We start from the raw sequence: 7,915 nt of genomic DNA, 5'->3' as shown, positions 1-7,915 counted from the left end.
CTATGCAAACCATCCAATGTATACAATCAGTGGCTCACAGTATCATCACATGGTTGTGAATTCATCAGCATGATCAATTTTAAAACATTTTCATTACTCCAGAACAGATTCCTACTTTCTGTACCAACAGTCTGGGAGAGGGGCCCACTAGCACTCACAGTGTCTACTGCCATATAAGGGATCCTTTGCTGGGCCTTGGTCAACATCATCTAGCTGCAGCAGGCCTGGCCTGGCCTACCACAGTGAGATTACAATAACCACAAGAGATCATGGAAATGGTCAGTCATTTCTGGTACTGAAATGATATCCATTCCCTGAAAAACCATAGGGAGAGATTGGGTGAGCTGAAGTGAAGCCTTCATAGGGCCTCAAATGGTGACACTATCTTAAGACTGAATATGCATCTCAACGTTGAATGTTGAGACAAATACCCATGTCAACATGGAACAATAGGGCTAAAAGGACCTTCATAAAATCCACCTGTTTAATTTTTTGTCTTTATGCTGGTGAATATTTAAATCATCTAGAAAAGAGAGTTAGCTCTTCCTTTCTTAATATCTCTGGAAGGAAATGCTATACAAAATCCCCTTGTGCCAGTCTGAATGTATTATGTCCCCCCAAACGCTATTATCTTTGATGTAATCTTGTGTGGGCAGATGTTATCAGTGTTGATTAGATCGTAATTCTTTGAGTGTTTCTGTGGAGATGTGCCCCACCCAGCTGAGGGTGATGACTCTGATTGGATAATTTCCATGGAAGTGTTGGCCCACCCATTCAGGGTGGGTCTGAATTAAATTACTGGCACACTATATAGGATCAGACAGAAGGAGCAAGCTGCTACAGCCAAGAGGGACACTTTGAAGAAAGCACAGGAGCTGCAGATGAGAGACAGTTTGAAGATGGTCGTTGAAAGCAGACTCTTGCTCCGAAGAAGCTGAGAGAGGACAAATATCCCAAGTGCAACTAAAAGTGATATTTTTGAGGAACTGCAGCCTAGAGAGGGGCATCCTGGAAAAAGCCGTTTTGAAACCAGAACTTTGGAGCAGATGCCAGCCAATTGCCTTCCCAGCTAACAGAGGTTTTCCGGACACCATTGGCCATCCTCCAGTGAAGGTACCCAACTGCTGATATGTTACCTTGGACACTTTATGACCTTAAGACTGTAACTATGTAACCAAATAAACACCCTTTTATAAAAGCCAACCCATCGCTGGTGTTTTTCATTCCGGCAGCATTAGCAAACTAGAACACCCCAGAAGGTTAATTCCATGCTTTGGCCCCCTAAAATGTTGTGTGTCAAATTAGAATTCCAGCTTTTTAAATCAAATGAATTTCTTCCCATTTATAAGCTGTGCATAAGGAAAACAATCTATCATTCTACTGAATACAAATTTTAATATGCTGGCTGAGTGGTTTTTCATCTTTTTATAATCGTTAGTTTCAGGTTCCAGGGAGATGATATTTGGAAATGAGAATCTAAACTTGACTTGCCAAGAAACTGCTTTGGCAGAACCTACAAGATACAGTGGTCTTTATTACTTCATAAATATTATTTCTCAAAGCGTGTCCCCAGAGAAAATAGAGAATTTGGGATTCATCCTGAGTACATCGACAAGGGCTACACAGTAGAGTCTACTTAGAAAGATTAAAGCAAACATAGCTAGAAGAAGACAGGGGGCTGACTTCAGGTTCCTAGCCTGAAATACCCTGCTCAGTGGGTGTGTCTCTTGCTTATTGTAAGGGGCGCCTGACAGCATTGTTCTGTCCCAGAGAAAACGCAACCCTAACATTAAGTAGTTTCTGCGTAGATCTAGGAGCTCAGCTAGTTTTCAACTCCAAATGGGGATGTAGCCAGGTTGTGTGAGGGTAAAACAAATAGACTCTCTTCAATGAGACGGGGGTGGGGTGGGGAGATGGGGGTGGTGGTGGGTGCATTTTCTGCAACTCCCTAAATCCCCAATAGAACTGTGACAGGGAAGAAAAAAAAAGACTGTGGTGGAGAAACATGAGACATATATTCTACATTGACTACTTCATACTTCCTTCACTAATAAGGAAGAAATTAAAACTCTGTGTCTGTAGCTGTAGGATAAAAGAAAAAAAATCTTGATTTAGCAGACAATCCCAGGATCTCAGATATGATGCTTTGACTTGTTTCATGGTTGGGTTCACATGTAATGGTTTAGCAGAATATTATGTTTTCATTGATAGTAAGATCGATCATCGATTTAAATACTTTTTTGTGCATGACAATGATTACATTAATTTTAAGACACATTCTGATTTCATGACTTTAAAATATAACTTAGAATCAAGGAAATGTGATTTTTATGTAAAGGCAATCTTAATTTTTTTCACCATTTCAGTTCAGTACCTTCCACCTTTGAAGTGCTGGTTAGATCTGTCAAAAAGAATTTTAAAGTTTTCTTCATTTTTATATTTTGGCAGAAGTTTCTTAGATGATATGAGAAATAAAATTTGGGTGACATCATAAAAGAATCATGGAAAAGTATCAATCATTGTCTTCCAGGAGATATTTCCACTCTATGAATTCCAATAAAAATCATGTGTTTGCAAATTATGGAATTTGGTCTTAGCAATGAAGACATAGTTTTACAGAACACAGCTTGGTAGGAGTCAAAAGAGAACTGAGCTTGAAAGCAAACAGGGCTGGCTTTAGTCTGTGCTTTGCTATGTGTATAACATTGGGCAAGTCTGGGAAATGTCTTGGTCCTTTTCAAAGCTACAGGGGCCTCAGACTTACTATGAGCCCCACTACAGTTATTCTACTGCTTTCCACGTAAAAAGCCAAAACTGATCATGGAGCACCTTTGTGAAATACTTATATTTATTGTAGGATTATTTGACATAAAAAGAATTATCCAACATAAATTCATTGACTTTATCTTGACTAAATCTCCTTCCAGGTGGGGGTGAAAGGCAGCACTATGTAGGAAAGTGCCTGCAGTGACCTATTAGCGGCCTTGTAGGTGGGATGTTCTCTCTCTCCCCTGATTGTGTTGGTCGCCATGTGGATTGGATGCCATAAGAAGGTGCCCTTCAAAGTGAGGTCCAGAACCTTAGGCCAGAGGTTTGAACTTCCAGCTGTAGGAACAGGGAAGGGTAGTATGCTCTCCTGCAGCAAGAGTGGTATCACCTAGTATAAAAGCTCAGGGTTTTTGGACCCTGCACAGGGCAACTCCTATTTCTGTGATTGGATTCCCTAAGGATGTTACTGTTCTTCGTCTTGTTATGATTGCCTGTTTGAAAATTACCTAAGATGTTGATCCCAGGGATGATTAGGGCAAATGCTGGTTCTGCTACTGTCACCCCTCTGGCTGGAGACTTAACAGGTATAAAAATTAGTTAACACTAACACGTTTATGCTAAGATATGATTGGTCTTAGGCAGCCTTTATATGTTAGTGGTATGTTCGGAACGGGGATTTAAGTTATGATTCATATGTTCAACAGGCTTCATCTATGAAATGAAGGGCTGAACTTGTTAATTTCTAGGGTCTCTATGTGGTATAAACAAACAAACACTAAATTCTCTCTCTGGTCCATATAAATTCATGGAAAAATATTCCTAATATCTATAATCTGGAATTCTTATTAGAAAATAGTATGTTCTTTAACTGATTGAAGGATGCTAGAAGGTTCCTCTTGGTTCCAAAAATTCACTTCTATTACATTATTTACTATTAGAAATTAGTTTTTTTTTTAAGGTTTAAGAGGAATGCAGGGGCAAAATGATATGGCTTGAAAATCAAACTCTATCTCCTTTACAATTGTGTCTATAACTGTGTTAATCATACCATCAGTGTAAAATAGTCTTATTTTAAAAACATCTTTTTAGCTTGAGGGAATTTAGAGCAAATCACAAGAGATTTTTTTCCCTTAAGTGTATATCAAATAAAAAACCTCACAAATAGAGAATGCTTGATATCAAGGCTGATTTTTCTCTTAATTACTGAAAATGGGCCATTCCCAATGAGAAATAAATGGCCGGGAGACCTGGGTCCAGAGAACCAATGTCCTGTAGCACATTTCTGCAAGTCCCTTCTAACCATTCATACCATATTCATTGACTCAAATAAAGAAGAGCATTAAAAAACTGGGCAAAAAAAGTTTTAGATTCCATTCCATCTATGTAACAAATTTCTCTTTGGTTTTAGAGAATCCCTCATTAATAAAGTAATATCATACTGGTTAGTGTGATGAAATAAATTCTATTATTTCTCTTTATGGCTCTGCTTTATTCAAGATCAGGCACTGGAATAAGTACACTAGCATTAAACAATCAGCATTGATGTGAAATGGATTATGTTTGAGATTTCATAAGCTAATAATGAACAGATCTCACTAGACCATCAGCTGTCCCATTCTGAGTGTGGACTGCCAAACAGAGGTGTATATTTCTCCCTTGCAAGCAATCAGACCTACTTCCATTTCTACCTTGACACCCTCATACACAGACATCCCTTTCTTTTCTCATTTCCATTATAAAGGCATTGGCCTATAAATCTTTCAACTTCAGTGCTTTCCTATTCCACTTTAAATTAAGGTGCAAGAACGACCACGTTTTGGCCAAGAGATTCTCTATTTATTCACATAGGCTTAAGATCTCCTTCTTTAGGTACATGTGACCTGAAGGATATGACAGTGGAATGTTTTTATATAACACTCTTCTACTTCTGGTCTTCTGTAAAAGTGATGAGAGTGCTCCTTTATGGTTATTAATTTTAGGTTTTTTGAAAGAGACTTGTGCCCATTGTTGCCAATGTTAATCAATTGCTAGTGGTAAAATAGCATGCATTGTCATTGATTCTAACTACTTCTTTAAACAGTCATAAATAGATGACTTCATAAACAAAAAATAGGTTAATTTTTGTTGATTAACAAAATTGTTTGGGGAACTGCTAAAGAAACCAAACTCTTACTATAGTTTCCAGGAGAACTAAGCCTATATACCTTTCATCACATTTAAGAGATTATCTAATTGGAAAATATTTCCCCAGTTGGTAAAGCTATATTTATTATGAGACCAGTATTTTTATATGCAGAAACAAAAACACATTGTATTTAAGGTTAAGCATATTTCAAAAGTCTATAGTTCTGTTGGCATTTCATTCCAGGAGGAAGAACTCCAGATAAACATGGATGACCTATTGCACCCAAAAATGAATTGTGGAAAATGATTACAGTAAGATTTGACTGTGCAAAGGGAGAAATTACTGCCAAATGTAGGAAAAGACTTAGAGCAAATAAGTTCCTGAGGTCCTGTTCCTATTCTATAAAGTAGGTTCCAACATTTAAGGAGCAATGTCACCTTCGGTTAACAATAGAACATCTGTCCAGTCTCTTGACAGTTAATTAAATTATTGTTGTAAAGTCCTTAGACAAACGTATTAATCAATAAGTCTGTTATGCTCATCAATAACACACTCCCCAAGGCTGTGTCTACATGATGATGGACAGTAGCATGAAATCAGAAAGGCAGTTTTCCCCTCAGTTTTCATAATCAGATTTGCTATCATTTTTCATATTAGATCATGGTCCTTATATGATAATAAGGCTTATTTACAAAGCCAATTTTCTGAGAAAAGGCAAATGGATAAAATCTAGTGCTTTCAGTCAGAAAGCAAATCATGTATCTTATTTGAGAAATTAAATATATTGTAAGATACATTCTAAGTTTTGTAGAATAATTGTTAATACTGGTTTCCATAAAACCTTACATTTTGGCATTGAAAGAAGACCAAAACAAAGTTTCCTGGACTCTGAAAAATAAGAGGCTTGTGGAAGAGATGAAAATTTGATTCGATGTTGGAAATAGTTTGTGTTTTGTTTCATTTTTTAAAGCAAGGACTCTAAAAGAATGTTTTGAGAATGACGTCACACCCCTCCCCCTCATCCCATTCAAAAGAGCAAAGGAAATCCACAAACTCTAACCTAACACTGTGCAAAATAGTCTGCTGTGTTCTCTATGCTTCTTTGGCTTAAAGCTTATTTCATCATTATTGCCAGGCTATATACCACTGTTTTAGCTACTTATCCTCTCTACTTAAAAATGCCTAAAAAGTTTTTTGTTTTTTATGATTTTTTTGAGTTAATTTAAGCCAACGGGTATTTATTAATATAAACTATAAGCTCAAAGATATGCATTGGGGTTGGTGTTAGGATGAAAAACATGCATGAGATATGGTCCTTGCTCTCAAAGAGATTAACATTGTTGGAGGAAAACAAGATACACAGGCATGAAACTATAAACAGTAAAACACATTAGGAGAGAATTAAGTAGCAGCATGATGCTATTGATGGTAAATTGCCTGGAAGCCAGAACTCTGAGTTCTGATTTGGACTCTGCCAGTGTCTGGTTGTAAGTCTTGGGAAGCCACCACTGAGACCTGGTTGTCTTCACTGTAAAATGAAGAAGTTGAGTTGGAGCCACACAGAAGGGCTGTCTGGCCCTGTGAATCAAGGGAGAAGATGACGGTTTGAGAATGGCCATTCAGTTTTCAGGAAGGAAGTGGGACGTCAACTGGGATTTGGATGAGTGGGCTGGTTGTCATTGGTAGGGGCAGTTGGTGATGTTACCCCTGTTTGAGTACAAGCTTCTCTAGGGGGACACAGTGCTTTGTTCAGGTTTGTATCAGTCTAGCACCTAGTCCAGTACCAGTAAGTTTCCTAAAATCTTGAAACTTCTTTCTTTAGGCAGGTTCAACTGTCAGTGCCGAGCTCACCTGTAGCATATGTGTCCACCTCGGTCTCCCTGGCCACCAGGCTTTGTAGCTCTTTGCTTACTTATTCATTTCTTCATGGGACAGAGCTTATGTCTTTTATATCTATCTTCTGTGCTATCACAGTTTCAGATCCAAAGTAGGGGCATAAGAGTTGTTGAATGAATGAATGAAGATAGAAAATCAAGCACTTGTTTTTGAGTAGAGGAGCAATGTAATGAAAGAAATATCTAGCAAAACTAGTCAAGCAGGGGTGAGAAGGGTGGATGGGTCATAATCATTATTAACAGGGCATCCCCAGCAGCTAAAGTATTAGGTCCTTACATGGTAATAGAAACAAATTCTAGAAAAAAGAGAGTGAAATATAACTTTTTATACACACACACACACACACACACACACATAAAATATAACTTTATATATTTGTACATATATATTTATATCTCACTTCTCTACAAATAAGATAGAGGTAAAGATCATGAAAGCAAATGACCACAGCTCATATGAATATATGTATCAAAGCTAAATATTTTGTGACAACATTCATGAAGGGGTTAATGGAGGAATCAGAAGGGTCATGAATTTAAATGTAATAAGCAAATTATTTCTATTCCATTAAAATTAGGGCCTGTTATACTCTGATAAAGCAGCCTATATTTTCCTTTATGGCACTTATCATGGTTTGCACTTATATATTTGTTTGATTTTTGTGTCTCTTCTCTAATGCTATAAACTCTATAACAGCAGAGACAGTGCCTGTCCTGGTCACTTGTGATTCCCTAATGCCTACCATACCGTCTGGTACACAGATGGCCTCCTGATACAAACAGCGTGATCAAGTAAGTTAAGGATGGGTTGCAAAGGCAAATTCATATCACAAGCAGAAGCAGGCAATTACATCTAAATGACAAAGTTAGGCTTTTTAAAAATAAGAACGTTATCTTTCAACATACAGTAGATAACTCACTTCAAAACTAATGGGGTTGTTCAGCAAGATCTAGGCTTGGTGATAAATTCTCCATGAATCCTTTTAATTGGCTTATGCAGAACTACCTGTATTTCGAAAACAGTCTTACCTCCATGCTTCTTAATGATAACTAAAGATTTGCAAATTTATCAGTAAAAACAACCATATTTAAAATGGGTCAAGTTCAAGATTCTCGTTGTATGATT

The sequence above is a fragment of the Choloepus didactylus genome, chromosome 7 (genome assembly GCF_015220235.1).
Source record: "Choloepus didactylus isolate mChoDid1 chromosome 7, mChoDid1.pri, whole genome shotgun sequence".
Lineage (NCBI taxonomy): Eukaryota > Metazoa > Chordata > Mammalia > Pilosa > Megalonychidae > Choloepus > Choloepus didactylus.
This window is presented reverse-complemented; position numbering follows the sequence as displayed.